The sequence below is a fragment of the Ursus maritimus genome, unplaced genomic scaffold (genome assembly GCF_017311325.1).
Source record: "Ursus maritimus isolate PB19 unplaced genomic scaffold, ASM1731132v1 scaffold_5, whole genome shotgun sequence".
Classification (NCBI taxonomy): Eukaryota; Metazoa; Chordata; class Mammalia; order Carnivora; family Ursidae; genus Ursus; species Ursus maritimus.
In genome coordinates, this window is record NW_024426663.1 from 6,160,844 (window position 1) to 6,180,518 (window position 19,675).

Consider the following 19,675-nt stretch of genomic DNA (forward strand, 5'->3'; position numbering starts at 1 on the left):
CCCCCCCCCACTATTGAGTTCTATGGATTTAGCAAGGAATATTTCTTACTCTTCACATATCCCTGGTGCTGAGGATAAAGAATAGCAAAAATAATAATAATAAATAAATTTCACGCTGAATTAAATTGCTATTTCAAAGATATTATTACAGAAAGAAAATGAGTCCAGCATTACTACAACATATATTTGGAGTTAGCACATCAGATTTCAATGGTTTGTGGGTGCCTGGGGTGTAGGGAATTAGTTGCAGTGAGCACGCGGTGTTTGAAAGTCTCCAAGTGATTTTGACAGGTCTCCACTGAACAAAGCTTTTGTTTTCTCCTTGAAAATCATTGATTTAAAAACAGATGCTTTATTTTGGAATCATGTCAAGAACAGGCAGTAGCAGTGGAGTTTCCTAGACTCTTTTTCTTAATTTAGTCAAGGCTAATGATACTTTATTTTGCTGTTTGTTCCAGAAAGTGAGTGCACCTCCATTGTATGGATTCTGCTAAGATGGTAATACGCATTTTTATCAAGTTTTTCTTTTCTGTATCCTGGAAATACTGTACTTAGGTACTATATGTGTAGAAACTGTGTTCCTTTCAAGTAGAAAGTACGAAAACTTTGAAGGCTCTTTGTCCAACTTTTTGTCTTCTCAGACCTCTTTCTCTTTTCACTGTATATACTCTTAAGTTGGTAATGTCTTCTATTTTCTTAGCCCATTTAAATTGATAAAATTTATAGCTGTAACTGTAGGTTAAACATCTCTTAAGCTTTAGTCATATACTTTAGACTGAATTTTTTATACTTCAACTTAGATATCCCAGAGGTGATTCTAACTCAGTCTGTTTAAAATTAAACTCATCTTCTTCCTTCTATGAATGGTTTGCTTTCGAATTTTATATTCAAGTCACTGGAACTGTTATCCATTTTGTTAATCAAAACAGAAATGTGGTCTTTCCTAGAAATGCTACATACCACCCCATATTTATTCCAGTGAATAGCCATATATTATGTCATTCCATCTTTAAAGTTCTCCTTCTCCTTTGACCTAATGACAAATCCAAACTCCAAAACAGGGCCAGTGAGAACCTTTATGAATTTGATCTTGCTAATTCCTTCAGTCTTCTGGATATCTGCACAAGTTTTTTCCTATAAGCAGAAAACTCCACCTTTCTTTACCTGCCAATTTATCTTTTTTCCTAATTCCATGTAAACTTTAGCATTCGTATTAGCTATCACTTCCTCCAGGCAGACTCCCTTGGCTGCAAATGTCTGGGTTAGGTGTTTATTATTACATTCTGTTGTAATTGGAAGTTTATTGGTCAGCATCCTCATCTGTGCTGAAATATGGGATGTTTCATAAAACAGGCTTACTCTAATTGCAATCCATGGCCTGTTGCCAGTCCACAAATTCTTACTAATCTGAGATGAAATAAGTAAAGAAATTGAAAATAAGTGTTTAGAAACTCTTTTGGCAATATGACAGAGTAATCTTACATTTGATGGGTGTAATAATAAAGAATTTGGCCGTGTATTTCTATTTCAATTCTCTGGTAATATATTGTTACTGCATCATACAAAAATATCAGGCGGTGATAGTTTGGGAATCATTGCAATGGAGGCAGGGACTTTGTAACCTATGTCTGTCAGTTGCACAATTATATCACCAGAACCCAATGCAGAACTTTACTCATAGTATTTACATTATTTTTATTGATTTATTGAATAAGTAAAAATGCTAATGAATATATATATTCAAACCTCACTTAAATTTGGTAACCAGTGCTTAAATGAAGCAAACTTGTCAAATCTTGGAAAGCAATAAATATTGTGAAACACAACAGTCATGTAAAAGCATCCTCTATATTTAGAGCAGCCAACCGCTTTCTCAGTTGCAAACATTACTTTCAAAATACTCTTTGGAATAAAATCAGATTTTGAAATACCTGTTTTCCCTGAAAATTTATTTTTGCAATACTTTTGTTTTTCTAGTGTTTTGTCAAAAATTATTACAAACTCTTAAGAATGTTAAGCACTTTAATTGATAGAAATATATATACTGCCTTCAAGATGGGCAAAAGAAGGGCCTAGATGAGTTGTATAACTTTTGTGAGTCTTTCTCTTCTAGACTGTTTTCTCTAAAATCTGTTTTATTTTCTAAAAACTCTTCCTTCCTCCCATCTTTACATTTTTTTCTTGTCTTAAGCAGAACTTTGGAAAGGTATTTCTTGAGCATTACTTTCATAGTAAATGAGTGAGTGTGTCTACAAAGATGAACAGACAAATCAACTTTTGCTGTTAATGCTGTAGTAGATTATGTAATTATCTGTTCAGACACTGCCTTTAGGACCAAGGCACTCATTTTTAGCTATTGCTGGGGTCTTTAGTGTCATTCACAGCATATTCACTTCCCAGGGATTGGCTTTTGCTGATAATGGCTGTCTTACTTGAGGTTATACTCTTCCTGGGAATTTCCCAAATCTAATGACTAGTGATGTAGAGGAGACAAATGGTCACTACCATTGCTTCAGTTTGAAACAACTGCAAGTCTCTCCTAGTTCCTTTGCATCTCATGGGATGGGCTAGGGTCTTTGTTATAATTTTATTACATTTCAGTTTCTCCCTCTCCTCAAACCTGTTTCCTTCTACCCATACAGGAATAGTTTCTGAGAGCATTGTCTAATAAACCACATAAATGAATATATACATCTCAGATTCCATTTTCTAGGGGAAACCAACTTAAAAGAATGAATAAAACATGTTAGACTGGGATCATATCTTATAGGGGCAGTCAGAAAACATAAACTGAAATAAGTTTAAAAATATGGTAGAAGTCACAAAGGAGAAGTTTACGAACTAGTGGTTCAAATCTAAACCAAGCCTACTCACAAAGTATTAAAATGTAAATAGAATTTCTGTGAGTAAAGATACAGCAATGACTCTCTGAAACAGTGATTCTGAAACTTCAAAGGCATTATGTTGAAAACTAACAATGAGATTCTAGGGAGAAAATACACATTAACAGGCTTCAGACAGGAACTGCTCATGTCAACTGTAGCTGAAGTCCATTTGTGTGTCCCTAGTGCTGAAACAAAAGGAGAAAGAAGAAATAGAAAAACAAAAAGACAAGAATAAAACAAGGAAATTTTTTTTGTTAATTTTTTTCAAAAGAATCACAAAGTTTTGCATGGCAAAATTTATATTGGCCCACTATGGGGAGAAAAAAGCCCCCCTCCTTGAATAGGAATTAAATTAGAGTGATTTGTAAGAATTTATTTCATGTTGCAGACCTTTTGACTACATGCTCTTTGGGCTGGTATTTTAGAGTGAAAACAATTACTGTTTTTATTTTTAAAGAGTATATATGTTGGTAATGTGTAGAGTTTTGACCTCAGTGTTTTTCTTAATCTACAAATTTCCCCTTGGTAATCTTAATCACTTCCATGCCTGTGACAGCTACTTTTTCCTAATGACTTCTAATTGCTTGCTTCCAAATCCAGATCTCCCCTTGGGATATCAAATATAAATATATATTTGCCTGCTTTACTTTTATGATTGTCTCGTAGTCTTTTCAAGTTCATCATAATCAAAAGCTTACTTTTTAGCCACCCAAATGTGACCCCATCTTGTATTTTCATTTGAGATATGATCTCCATCTACCCAGTTGATCAAACTCTTCACCAAACACTTTTCTTCCTCATTAACTGTATACAATTTGGTGTAAAATCATTCCCAAGACTTTATCTCATAAATATCTCTTGGATATATAATCCTTCTATCATTCCTTGCTGATACTGACTTGGTCCAGGCCTCAGTGATCTCTTACCTTGATTCTTGCGGTCATTTACTTGTTTTCCTGCTTCCACTTTCTTTCTGTGTCCCAAGTGGCCAAGAGAGTTGCATTTCTGAAACTTCTCAGTATGTCACTTATTTGTTTAATAAATAAAATTTTTTAGTATATTGTAACAGTATCTTTGTAAATTTTATCCTACCAACTTTTCTACCTACATTTTACATCAAGTTCTTACAACCCTAGCGCTCTGGATTTGCAATTCTGTCTTGCCAATGGCCATAGGGAAATACAATATTTTATATTAAAAAATAGAACTGAAAAATTTTTTAAATATTTTAATCAGTTTCCTTAAACATAATAATAAACCATTACATGGTAACATAAATGTGTTGCATATTTTATGAAAAGTAATCATAGTTTCAAAAATATATAAGAAAAGATATCATGGATTTTACAGATCTCTTCCATATCTTGTTTTATAGGGAACAACTAACTGGATTCTTCTATTTGTTTCTGCATTCAACCTATTAGAATATTTTGTTTTGGTTGAAGTATGTGATAAAAATGTAGCCTCATACAGATATATAACTAAAAAGAGAAGGGTTTTTAATAACGTTTTTGGGTAACCGTGGACATTTTTCTTTGATATTATACCCAAGTTGTCCAAGTAGTAGTCTCTCAAAGACTAGTTACAATATGGAATCTGAAACCATATGAATGAACTTTGTATACCCTGTTAAATTAAAATTAAATGGTTTGTCTCACACTGTGGGCAGATATTTAAATCTCTCTTTCTGAAAATATTGGCTCAATGGTATACAACTTTCCCACTTTTTGATGGAATCTATTACAAAATTGTGGCAGATAAAATTTTTCCAAAATGCTGTATGTATGGAGGCTCAAATTTTATCATTGGGAAAAAATCTTGTCATTTTTTTTTTGTCTCCTTGATGTGACTGGCTCATTTCATTTATCTTCAAGAAATTTTCTGCCAAAAAAGAAAAAATAATTTTCTGCCAAATATCCAACTCTGAATAATTCTAGTTTTTTGATTAGCCACCCTTCTGAGTTAAAATGGAATTTAATGAGAAAAGTGGCTAGTTCAGCTTACAACTCAAACAATTTCAAAACTTTTTTACCCCTTGGATACATCAGTGGTACTGTGGTATGTAGTGCTTTATGCATACTTCCAGTTTGTTATGCAGATTATTAAAAACATGTGTATTTAAGAACTAAGATTTACTCTGCCTCATTGAAGATATTAATTTTTAATAAAAGTTTTTCCTTTTACTATAAGTACCTGATGGTGAAGAATGCAATGATTACTAATACAATTTTGTGCCACTGCCTTGATTCGTATTAAGACACGCAGAAATTTTAATCACCAGTGCCTTGACACGCTATATTGGAACCAGACGCAAAATGAAGTGTTTGTGTTTTTGTGTGTTTCATATATTTTAATTGTATATGTATATATTTATTTATGTTTTTATGTATTTTTAATTGTTGATTTTTTTCCAGAATTTTAATGTAGTTTAAAAATATCAAAACATTGAAACTTTTTTACCCCAGCCCCAATGTAGCTCAGCATGGCATTGTTCTTTATTTTAAAATTTTATTTTTTATCATCAATTTTTGCATAAATTTTGGCTTTTAAAATATTGCACTAATATATTATTTGTTGTGACTACTGAGCTTTTTGGTTTTCCCTTAAATTTTGCACCCAGGGTGAGTGTATCACTTGTCTCACCCTAATTTCTACCCTGTTAAATCACTATTGTTTTGGTAATATCAATGCAAAGTTAACACAATAAAAAAGGCAAATGATGTTTTAGTAATGTTAGAAACTTAATTTTGACCTCGTAGACCTCCTGTAAGAGTCTCAGTGGCCATCTGTGTGCTCATTTTAAAAATCTCTGCTTCAGGGCGCCTGGGTGGCTCAGTTGGTTAAGAGTCTTCCTTTGGCTCAGGTCATGATCCCAGTGGAACCTGCTTCTCCCTCTCCCTCTGTCTGCAGCTCCCCCTGCTTGTGCTTGCCCTCTCTCTCTGTCAAATAAATAAATAAAATCTTTTTTAAAAAATCACTGCTTCAGACTAAAATAATTAAAAAGTCATTTAAAAATAATTTATTTTTTTAATAATTATTAAATAATTAACCCCCCCTTGCTGACTCAAGTCCACAAAAAGAAAGCAAAGCATATTGGTTTTGTCACTATCAGTATAAGGAAATATATTAGTTCTTTCAAAGACCCTCATGTTTAAAAGACTTGTGAAAAGGGACATTGAATGGGGATATTGAACAAGATAAGTGGCAACACTCTCAACATAGGGGAAAAAATATCTTCCTCTATCCATTTCTTATAACGAAGTAAACAAAATCTATAAGCCTATGTACTGTTCATATTTAACTCAATGAAGGCCCTTTTCAGAATAACTTTCTGAATTTTGGCCATGACATAGATGATTATGTAACAGGAGATTTTGTGGTTGTTCAAATTAACAGTCTCTAACTGTTGCTCATTATCATTATCATTAGACTGAGACATTTCTAATTATTTCCAAGATTATAAATGCCTTGAAATTAGGATCATACTTTTTACACCTTGAGATTCCCTACATCATTAAGTATCATGATCTAAACATAAATGTTTATTAAATTGAATTGACTGCATAAGCTGAAGGTTTACTAGCCAGGCTGATATGATTTTATTTTCAAGCCCTAAGAAGATAAAATGTGTTAAACTAAAAAGACAGTTTATTTCTCACATAACAGTAAATTCACATGAAACTCTAGAAGCTTGAAAAATTATTTTCAAAAATCTAAAATGACTAAGAAAAAAAAGCTCTTAGCAAGAAAAACAAGTTTACATAGCTACTAAAGTTGTCTCTTAATCTTCACCTTAGCTGATCAACTTTGTATGTGCATAAACTATATATTACCATGTTTTCAAAAATAAAGAACTTAAAAAATAAAGAACTTGAATGAATTAAATGTTAGAGCAGGGAAATTAGAGATACCCTTCAAAAGTCTGAATTTTCTTCATCACAAATATTTGGTTAATGGTAACCCTTTATTCATACCATTAAAGGAAGGAAAGAGTTTATATGATAATTCTCTTGCTATGTACAATAGCTTTGTGTAATATACGAAATTAAAAAGTTGAATTAGGCCACACTACTAGAGTAGGTAGAAAAACAATTTGCCTAATTAAAGTTAAAGTATAAGTTATTATTAGAGTGATTTTTTAGGCCATGCGTTAAGTAAGAAATATCATTGAACAGTAAAGGTCATTGCCAGAATCTTAGGAATCATATGACTATAGCGTATAATGTAAATAAGAATTTGCATTCATTAGGTATCATAGGTGTTCAGTGTTGACACTAAAAGCAAGACAGTATTTTAGTAACCGTGATAAGGAATAGGGATGGACAGTTTTAATCACTCTGTGATTACCAACTATGACAACAATAAAACCATGGTTTTATTCTAGGAAATGTTTTCTAGTAATTTATTCCATTCAGCCTACCTCAAGAGGTAACAATCTTACTGTTGGATGGAAACAGAAAGACTAAGAGCTTCACATAAACTAGAAAGTCAGAGGATTTATAAACTGACATTTTATTCCATGGAGGTTTTTATATAGACTCACTGCATTGCTTAGTAAGGAAAATTCTTTTAGCTCACAAAAGGATTTAGAACTGAAAAGTTCAAAAACTGGGCATTTTTTGTGTTTCTACTTCCTTAAGTGTTCAGCTTTATGAAGCTAAATCAGGGTTAGGGTGGAATGAAAGTTCCTCTTTAACAAGATAAATGCAATCAGTTTAATGACTCTTCTTGGAGACAAGGATGAGATGGAAGAAGTTATTTGTTCATTATGCTAATTAAAAAAGGGGATCTAAAGTCTATGAAAACAAAACTGATTAAAGCATATCCAGTTTGTCTGCTTAGAGTTGGGAAGCACAAAATCCACACATAGTGTGCAAGCCATGGATATCGATTGGAGTCTGCACATAATTTTTTTGTTTTTTTGCATGTGGTGAATATGGTTTTTGGTTCTTACCTGTGATTGTTTGACATATTAAACACATATGGAAAATAGAAATTCAAGAAGAGGGAAATCATTGAGCAAGCCAGAAGGAAACTCTTACTATTCCATTACAATTAAGCAGCACATAAACTAAGACATATAGAAAAAAAAATCCTATAGCTTTCTTTTATGAAACTGCTAAGAAGTCCAGTTGAAACAGTGTTCATAATATATAGTGCTGGCTTGACAACAGAGAAAAATGTTTTTCACCAGCTTTTTTCCATTAGCCAGTCAGAGGGAGCTTACAGGGATATAAGAGTTTAATCATCATTTAACAGCTCTGTTTGATCCACCCCATATCCTTGGTGAGAGCTGGAAAGTGTTTCTCTTGCACTCATAGTTTCAGTTGATAACAAAAGTTCTAGAATAAATGAATATGCATGACATTGAACTCTGAGCTGCTGAAAAGAAAATAGAAAGTTTATTTCTGAATGGGGTTAAATGTAGATCAACTTCTTTCCTAAGAGTCAAGAGAGCAAGTGGACTAAACTTTGGAATTAATTCCTTGTGAAACTTAATATGCCATATTAGAATAAAATGACTACATTTTCCAAACATTTTTATATGATGAAGTGTATTTCAAATCATAAATACAGAACTGATGAAAACCCTGGAAATCTTGCAAGCCCCCTCTTCTTAATAGTTTGATAGAAGTGATATATATTTATTAAGTAAATTTAGTACTTCCCACTGGCATTTTCCCAGGTCTATTTCATGTAACTTAATTTTTTTTTTTCTGAGTAGATAGAAAACAGTTCACATTTCATTCTATTTTAATAAATTCTTTTAGTGTTAAGACTTTGCTTAACCATGTGTTTCCCTGTGCAGTTTTACTCAATGTGTATAGACAGAATCAGTTACATTCTATATGAACTTAAAATGCTCTTTCCTTTTTTGATTGTAAGCCTGTTGGGAAGACCACTGGTGTCTGGGATTCCTAAGTAGCTAATGATATCAACAAAGTAACAACAAATAAATAATATGCTGTATCAGTATTGGTTAGATTTCTTTATACCCTTGAACATTATGAATACTAGTTTCACCCATATTTTTAAGATAATGTGATATGGTAATGAGAAAAGAAGATATAAAGGATAGTAGGAGACATGGATTTCCGAATAGATTGGAACTTAAATTGGATAAAATAACATTAAAACAAGACTTTTGAAAATGAAGTTACAATAGTACAATGTCTTAGCACTTTGCAGTTCTAAATCTCAGGGGACTGCATGCTACCTGTTCAAGCCCCCAAAAGTGAAAATAAAAAATCCATTAAAAAAAAAAAAATACACTGTGATGTGTGAATAGAAGCATGGAAGTCAAAAAGTCCAAAAGAGTTCTCAAATTAACACTTATCAACCTTGAGACATTGAATAATTAATTATTTCTCTGACTATATTTCCACATTAGTAAAACAGAAGAATAACCAGAGTCTGTTAACTCACAGTGTTATCTAGGGACAATTTATCGCAGAATATGGTCTGCTAACTCCCTACACAGGAGTCATGTGGATGTCTATTAAACAAGGAGATTCTGGAGCCCAGAGATGAGTCATATAATTAACATTTAGGGGTACACATGAGAATCTGATTTTTAGCAAGTTCCCCACCTGGAGTTTGAATTGTGATTTGCAATATAATTTCCAAGGAATAATATAATATGCAAATTAATAGTTCTGTATACTGTTTGTATTTTTGTGTTGGTATAGATATTACATCTATGCTTTTAGAGCTCTTAATTTTCTTCAAAAAAGGTATACCTATTAAAATAATAGTCCTTTACCAACCTTAGTGCAAAAGCAACACACTTCAATCTTGATCTCTAGTTACATAAGGAGTATTCTTACTCCATTATTGTTATTGTTGTTCTTATAATTACTATTTGGCTTTCCCACATGAGGGAAGGAGCACACACTACAAATCTTGAAAAACAAATCTTTTATTATTTGAACCGCTCAAGAGCATCTTGGTTTTAGTATAATTATTCTCAAAGTGTGGAGCCAGAACCAGCATCATCATCTTCACCTGGGAACTTGTTAGAATCAGAAAACATGGAGTGGCACCCAGCAAGCTCTGTTTTTATAAGCCTTCAAAGTGATTGGGATGCATGCTAAATTATGGGAGCCACTGCTCTAGGATAATTGGACTAAAGACTAGTGTTACAGGATAATTTCACTCATCCCTCAGGATATACCCTACATTAAGCCTGGCTGATCTTCAGTGGGAAAATGGAGCACATGCTATTTAACACCGGTTCACACATTGTATTTATCTTTTCTTAATTCAGGGTAATTGTGGTAGGACCAGTGCTGTTTTTCACAACTTATCCTATTCTCAGGCCGCTCCATTTATGTCTCCTCAGAGGCAGCCCAGAGAGTTCTCTAATTCTTATATTTGAGGATAGACTTTAAGACAATTCCTGATAACCCTTAAAGATAAAATTTCTGGCAGGAGGTATCTGGTTCTTTTAGAACAAGCCTTGATCTTTTCTCTATACCTAATTGTACTGAAAGATTAGCTATCTTTTCTCTTCTATTGGTAACAGAGATAAGGAAACTGACTGGAGTTTATTTTCAGCTGGAAGCCCACAGGGAAATGAAAGTTATGCTAATGGTTGCTGAGAATTCTATTCTAACACCATTTGAGATCTACATCTAAAACATAAAGCAAATTCTATGTGGCCAGTTTTTATCCAGTCTCTCATATTCACAATTTGGGAGAGGTAATCTATGAGAAATTAATTTTCTTCCATTTGTTTTTCTACCAGGCTCATGATGGGAAAACATCTATGCTATTATGAAAATTTATAAAAGAAAATCATTTGATTTTTTATAATAAGGATGACATATTCTAGGCCAGTGTTCACTTTGGTGCACATATCGAAGAGCAGTGCTTGTTAACACTGGCTTTATTTAGTACACTGGAAAAAATTTTGTCTGAAATGCTCAAGTGAGAGGCCGACATTCCGTAACCCTTCTTCCTTTACTTTTCCCTTTTCCTTTCCTTCCCTTTCCCTTTCCTTCCTTTACTTTTTCCTCTTTCCTTCTGCCACTGCTTCTGCTTTTCTAAATTCTCCTTTTCCTGACCGGGCCCCTGCTACAAAATACCTGGTTTTCTCCTTATCACTGGTATCCACCTGTAATCTTTCTGGTTGGCTTGGCTAGGTATTCAGGAAACTACACAGTTCTAGTCCCTCTCACAAGCACACCAGCAGCTCTGGAATCTCCAAACACGTAGTTAAGATAGGAGAATACAGATTGATAAAATGTGATACCACTCTCACAGGTACAACTGACTGGTCCAGGATAGACCCATCATCCAGGACCAGTACAGTTCTTTGTTCTGGAAATTAAAGAACAAAGATATTCAAATCATAATCTAGTATATCTGTGGAATGGAGGGGATGTAAACTTAGAAGCTGTGGTCAGTTGTGCCTAGCTATGTAGAATGGGAAACATAAAACTTTGTTCTTGAAAAAGTGACAGAAGAGTGAAAAAAGTACCCAGAGAGTTGCAGGGAACAGAAATAGGGAGAAAGAATCTTGATGCTCCTTTAGTTCTGGTCCTGATTTATTCCTGGTGTTAGGATTTACCCCTGTGCAAGGGTCTGAGAAGTAACATTTAAACGAATTTCCTTTTTATGATAAGCTATAACTCAGTCGGATTCTATTTCAAACAAAAAACCTGAATCAGTATAATGCTGTCTTTGTGTTTCTTATCACAAGCGCAGCCAATTTGGTTTTCATGAACTAGGGTGAGAAACCTAAAGAACATGTCTCACATTTTTGTGAGTTCGGAGTTCAAAATATGATAAAAATTAAAGTTTTGAAACCACAGTCCTTCTTTTTGAAGGAGTTTGTGTATTCTTTATTAATATAATTATATTTAAATGTTGCTTTATGTGTCTAATAAAATTAAATATTACATGACTGTTAATATTCTTGTTCATTATAATTTAAAGTCATGTTCCTTTTAAACATAAGTTTATGGTTTATAAAGTTAATTATATTTTTAGATATTTGTCGTATATTGCATCTAAGAATAAATATATGAGATGCATGATATAATATAATATACTCCTCCTCTCATAAGTATATACATTATTGGATACTTTCATTCTGATCCACAGTTATATGAGAACTAATTCATTTCATAAATAATGTTAGCATCTTCTTAATATACTTCTACATGTTCAAAATCATCTGAAAAAGAACACTATCAAAGTCAGAAAGAAGAAAAAGAACGTTTTATTTTACTGTAAACTGAATGACTCATAAATTTAACATTCAAAATTGAAAAAATAAAGTTAAAATAAAAAACCAGCAAAGACACATTTTGAATTTTGCTGCAATTTCTAGAATAAAATAAATTTTTTTAAGTCCTATATTGTTGTGGGTAGTGAATAACATTAATAAATCCACATATAATTTTTTTGTTCTTAACATAGTTGTAGATCTGAAATTATGTGAATTTATAACAGAAGAAATTATAATAAAAAAAAGACTGAAAGTTTTATTAGGCACTGGTTCCAAGACACTTTCCTGAGATTCCATTTGCCTTCTCAAGTGGCACTTTTTGTGGTTCTTCCTCCAAATTGCAGTCATGTGGTTTATTAAACTAGGCACAAAAAATCTTGTTACTTATCTGCATCTCATTTCCCTCATTTTTTTACCATCTTGGATTTCTAGATTTTCCATGTGTTTCTGGATAATGGCATTGTTTTAGATAGACTTCTTATAATTTCTACTCAGGAATTTCTGATTAGGAAAGGAGGGGAATTAGCATTTATTGATGCCTTATTGAGTGCCAATCGACTTGTATGGATTATTCAATTATGCTAGCCATATAACACATTACTCATGAATTTACCTTTTAAGATTGAGATTTTCTCTACGTAAATGAGACTCAGAGCAACTGAAAAACTTGCTGAAGAATTCAGAGTTTTGACAATTAAGGCCAGAATTTCAATCACAAACGTGTTCTTTCGAATACATCTGTCACCTCTTTCAAGTAAACAGTAATATATGAATACATGGAACTGAATCATATTTTGAAACCTTTTTATTTTGGCCAAGTCAAGTCAAAGTTTGTACATTTGTTAAAGTCAAAGGGGGATTTGTGACAGAAGAGAGGACTCTGCCTAATTAATTGTATGAAAGTTAATTATAGAATTTTGATTCCTTGGCAAATTGGTTTGGTAGATTTTTTAAGATGCTTTAGGATATATATTTACTTTTCTCTTACAAACACAAGAAATAGGTCGAAGGCGTAGATTAGCCTTAACTTATTTCTTTTGCCTTTCAGCAGGCATTATACTCCCCTACTTGAGAGTTGAAGTGTTCAGTATATATAATGTGCATCTAGAAAAGATAGACTTTGGTATTGTATGTTTCACATTTCACTCAATTTGATTATCTGAGAGAAAAGTAATCACATTATAAGGAGATCATTAAAATTTAGTTAGATTTGAGCTAAGATTTGAATGACATATATGTTTTGTGTATTAACAAATAGAGAGTAATGAATTCTACACTGTTGAATAAGCATACTTTTACTCAGAATAAGGTAACCACAATAGCCAGAGTTTGCTGACATCTAGTTTCTCAACAATGTCACAACAAAAAAGATATGCAAAAAAGGCAATTTTAAGTTTGGAATTTTCTAAGACAAAGTAATAGCTCCTTTCTGAGACTCTTTTGGGTGTCCCAGAAGACCTGTTTTTGTGTTGGCTGCTTGCCAGCTGTATGGGAAATTTCTTCCTGTATGCTCAAGTCTTACAAGGGCATGGAGTCCAGGAACACATCACACCATGAAAGTGCTGTAGTACACTGAAAATTGAGGGTCAATGAGAGATTAATACATCTTGGCAAATGTTTTGAAAGAATATTTTTTTGATTCTTTGACCTGTCTGATCTAAATGGTTTTAGGGGAGAACTGAGCACAAGCACATACTATGGATGAAAATGACTCCCTCCTAGTTAAACTCCAGGTAACAGAAAGTAAAGGAGAGGAAAGGAAAAAGGGAAAAGCAAAAAGGAAGAAAGATAGTAAGAAAGAGAATACAAAGGTCAGTTGATCAGTCTAGAATAACTAGAAAATTTTGTCTTGACATATATTGCTAACTTTGATTACTAACAGCAGTCCCAACAAATCCTTTGTACCTTAACCTTTCAAACAATTTTCATCTATTGGGATACCTTTGGTTCCCTTTCACTTTCATTCTCAGTCTTTGCTCTCTTCTTATGGTCAAGGCAGATAGGATTCAGGCATAACTTTGTTTCAGATTCTTATTTTTGGTAAGTTTCAGTGCATTGAGAATCTTGCACTGAACAAGAAGTTTGAAGGGACAAAAATGGCAGCATTTCTTTTCCATACAGTGCCAGGCAGTTGGCTCCCCATGCTCACAGTCTTATACAGATCACCTATCTAGGGGTCCCTGAATTTCAGTAAAAGCTACACACTACATTGAACAGTTGAAACTTACTCTGTGGCTGGGATGCCTGGGGGGTTCAGTCAGTTAAGCGTCTGCCCTCAGCTCAGGTCATTATCCCAGGGCCCTGGGATCAAGTCCTATATGGGCTTCTTGCTTAGCACGGGACCCTGCTTCTCCCTCTGCCTGCCACTCCCCCTGCTTGTTCTCTTTCTCTCTCTCTCTGACAAATAAATAAATAAAATCTTTAAAAAAAACAGCTTTATAAAAAAAAAGACAACTTTGGAAAGTAGAATGATACACATGCATTTTCCATTCATAATACCTAAAAAATACATTTATCACATGTAGTCTTTTAAGGTGTCTCTTGCTGCTTCAATACAAATGAATGATATGTATCTACACAGAATAGAAAATATTGATTATTTTGAGTACTATAAGAGCAAAAGCAATTTCTCTCGTATCTTTTTGTTTGTTTTCTGGATGACTTACAGATGTTTGTTCCTAGTTAGGCTAACTTTTAATGACATTCCACATTCACATGTAGTACAAGCCTTTCAAAAAACATACATTTTCGCAGTTGCTTCTGTCAAATACAACACAAGCCTATGTCTTTCACTCATATTTTTGCACTCAAACCTCATATCCTCCACTCATATCTTTCTCTTTGCAGTGGTACCCAAAAGTTAACAAGGAGTAATAGAGAAAATGTCTTTTGGCTTTAAGATCAATGATCTGTATTGGTAAAATCTAAAACCTAACATGAGTCATTTAAACATCAGTTTCTCTTTGAAAAAGGTGCATGGAACTATTTCTGTTTAGTCAGGAGTAACAGTAGCAACAAGAGCAATTGGGTTCTATTTTAGGAGGGAGCAGAAGGGCCACTCGGCGTGCACTGATAGAGGCAGTATGTAAATGCTGATGTTTAGATTGAAACCTAAGTAACTATCTATATCTAACTATAAACAACTATATTCTGCTGTCTCAGGGTAGCTCTAAGCACTCTGGGCCATATTTTTTGCTTTGGATTCTGCATGACAAGTGGTCTTTGTGAATTTCTATTCTCTGGTTTTTGAAAATGGATGCTAATTCAAGAAGTGATGTACCATTTATGTGAGAGAGAGGAAGTAATATTGTAGGAGTATATTGTTATTATAGTGCTGTATAACAATACCACCTCAAAATTCAGTGACTTAACACTAAGCATTTGTAATTTCACACACAAGCTTGCTGGGCCATGTCTGGTTGGTTTTCACCCACACATATGCCTGTTAGCTGTGAAGCTTTCCTGAAATTTGCTAGGTTCTTTCCTGTTTCTGGGTTTTCAGCTGGGACAACTGGGCTGGATTAGATCTGCTCCATATGTTCCCTCTGGAAGTGTAGATCAGGTAGGAATCCACAAGAAGAAAAAGAAGACAGAAAGCAGTGAAGTTATTAGACCTAATTTTGATACTGGAAGATCTTCACTTTTACCACTCTGTTAACCAAAGCAAGTCAAAAGTCTATCTCTAAGTCATTATGTAGAGAAATCGATTCCTCTTGTGGAATCAGTTCATTGTGGATAGCAAGAGACATGGAGAATTGGACTATTTTTTCAATAAATGTACTGCAAGGAATTCTGCATATACTTTAAAAGATGAAAAAAATGTTTCTTATAAATGTTCACTCATTTATAATCTTTGCAGTTTAGCATGCAATTTTCAGTAGACTGGCAAATTATTTGAAATTAATTCCACTTATCTAAATAAGAAATTTCAACTAAATTTTCTATTGTTCTTAAGAACAGAATGTTTGTATGCTATGTCACCAGGTGAATAACTTAAAGTTACATCTTTGTGTTTCAAATCTAACATTAAACTGTATAACCACTGATCTCCTAAAACAGTGAACTCAGCAACTTGGTGTTTTGCTCTAGGAATCCCTCTTTGGAACACACATCAATGTAGCAAAACATTGTTTTTAATTAACAAAATGCCAGGTCCATATGTTGCCCACATCCTCATTGAAACTCCTGTTGACATCAACAGGAATATTTTACACAGCATATGGTCTTAATAGGTAACAATTTTTATTTTGAATAATTATTTTAACTCCCAAACAATAAGGGCTTTTAATTATATATATGTTTTTCCCTTCAGTTACCATTGTTTTAAGGGATCTTAGGTTTATTAGCAAAAACATTGGAAGACATTTTAAAAGCCCGTTAATTTAGACAGGAGACAGTTTTGCAAAGCTGATATGTATTAAAATAAAATATTATTTTGCGAAAGTAATAGTTGATAAAACATTTGCATTAATTATGGAAGTGAAATCAGTTCCCTGTAATTTAAGTCATTCACTTTTAACTCTTCTGATTTTATTTTTATGCACACTTGCTATTTGAGGACGAAAAAAATAGCAGAAATTTGAACAACTGAGTTGTTTCCAAGATTTATCTGAAAGTAAAATGCACAAGTATTTACATCATAAGTAATTTATGCTTTATTTACTAAAATGAATTTTAGTAGACTGACACCATCCAAAAATGAACAACAGAAAAATAGAGTTCAAGAGCACAAACATTAGACTCTGACAGAAATAGGTATTAATTCAAACTCTGCAATTAAATGAGCTGGATAGCTGTAAGTTTTCTTACCAAAGTCACAGCATTCTTACCTGTAATATAGGAATAACAGTGATTCCATATGTAGATGACATGGAGATTAAATGCCTGCATGCATAAAAAAGATTTTATTTAGAACCTGACAGAAAAATCACCCAAAAATAAGAAAATACATACTAAAGTAAACTGAAGTTTTTGTGTTTTGTACTGTTTTTGTCATTATTGGTGGTAATATTCTCATACACTTTTACTTTCTTCTTCAACTTTTCCTCCTCCTACTTTCCTCCTCTTCCTACTTTTCAGTATTAACATTAGAAAATATGATTACTACAGATGTAATAAAACTAAGTTTATGCACTGCTTATTTTAAAATTTTTTCCCTTCAAGTAAACAGAAATGTGTAAGATTACAGATCTAGTTAGCATTGCATTTGTTAACTTGAGATGTTTTATTCTTACTTTCTTCATTTTGGTTGTAGATCTTTCACATAAGGTTTTTCATAAACCATAGGCATCAACTCACTCCAGAGAATCACATAAATGAACTAGCAAGAAATTCACTCTCACTTTTGCAAATTACAAGAGCCCTTTAGTGAGGTGGGAAATGAAGATGATACTTAAGGCTGTTTCCTATTAAGTTTTCTTCAGTAAAATATTGGACTGCTGAAAACTAAGTAATATGTGTTTCATGGTAATAGACAGTGAGTTAATTAAATATGTACAGTAATTTTTCCTTTTTCAAAAGGAAATCTATAAAGATATATAAGAAATCATTTTGTTACATATGTATTATTTCCATTGCCTAAATTAATACATTTATTTTAAATGTTTATTTTAAACTACCACAGGTGAAATGCTTCAGAATAATTTAGGAAAAAGGTTTTCATTATCAGTGGTTGTCAATTTTTTTCTCAGCATAGTAATAGAAAAAAAAATAAATGCTACATCACACATTTTATGGAAACAAATATTTATAAATATAAAATATGTTTCTGGACTGAATCCAGATAAGTAGATCATCAATACTAGTCATCTGGGACATGGAAAAAATAGTTTGACTCATAAAAATAAATTTCTGATTCTGTCATCATGATTCTTAAGGTATTTAGAGTTTGGTTGAAATTTGAGTTTAGCTAATTGACTTTTTAAGTCTGCTATGGAAGTAGATTTCAAAGCAGTTTATCATTCTTGTTCTATGCAAATATGCCAATTGGTAATTCATTCCTTACCAACTGGTGAGGTGGGAGTTCACATTGATTTGGAAGCAATCATGGTGTGGTATGTGTTTGTGGGCAGAGTTAGAGAAGACAGTGGGGAGTGATGGAAGAAGGGAAGTGTATAAAGGACGTGCCAGTTTCCAATTCAGTTAAATGGAGTGGAGTGAAGAGATTTCAGACAAACATCTTACCAGTACTCTTTCTGCATGCCTAATGAATTGGGAATGTAGGTCTTCTAGCACAAAACTACCTGGGGAACCAAAAGCTCCACCTATTTTTCCCAAAATCACCGATATGTTTGGTAGTGAATATTAATTTTATATCATACTGTGATTTTTAACCTCTGGAAAATTGTGATCAAGACCTTTCATGGTTTTTTTAAACATACTATTGTTTTTTTTTTTTTTTTTCAAGTTATGACTAGAAGAATTTTAAAATAAATGTCAGGACTTTGTTGTGTTTATTATGAAGGTTTAAAGTATATAGATGTATATTTATACATCACATAATTACAGATCCCCTCCTACAGCTAATCATGCATGCATTTCCATTACACTCAAAGCTTCCATTCCTTAATCAAGCATTCTGTGATTATGCAAATTTGAAAGATAATGAGGTACACCCTATAACAGATAGCAAATCAGTGTTGTTAAATAAGTCCTGAAAAATGAGAAAATTGACTCTTTTGGTCCTGAAAATCTTAGGAACTTTCATAATTAGTGGATTATTCACGTAGAGGAAAGTGGTACATTGTTGTACATTATATTGGTTTTCTCTTTGCCTTTATTTGGTTGTTTTCTTTCCTTATTCTCAGTGACTAAATATTCCCAAAATTTCTGGTCACATACAGCAATCAGAAAAATTATGAAGTACCTAAAAGAGGACTTCAATCCAGATACACACTTGGCGTGTCTTTTGCCTATTGCTAGTTCAGAATTGTTTTAAGGGCTCACTTTCCATGGATCATTTGCCTAATGAAAGTATAATACTTTTAAGTCAATGGTAGAATTATAGGTTGTAGTATTGCCAGGGTATATTTTACAGCAGAATGTTTTTCAGACGTCTAGCAAATAACGCCTTTTTTTTCAAAATTTGCAATTTCTTATCCCACTGTTGATCCTTTCCATGTAACTTTGCTTTAATCATTGCAATGGACTATGCAGTGGCTATTTGCAAGTTGAAGTGCATTTTTGTTGAAAATTTTAATTTATTTCCCTTTTCAGAAAGGAACTCATAGCTTGGGAGGAGTTGAAACAAAATGTTAATGTTTTGTTTTGTACAGCTATTTCTCTTAATAAGTTTTTGTTAAGGTTGGTTTAGTAAATATTTCATCTTCAAAAGCCAGGAAAGCATCATAATATAAATCTTATTTTCTGGAAGATATGGGAAGAGTGATTACAGATTATTTTAAGAGCGCAATAAGTGTTCAACAATGTAGTGTGGCTTAGAATTAGTAAGAGGCCTTCCCATCCTAGGATGTTTTCTCTAGCTGTATGTGATGGAGCCTGACATATTAGTTACTCTTTCAGTTAACATATGAGTAGAGACAGACACAAGGAGCAA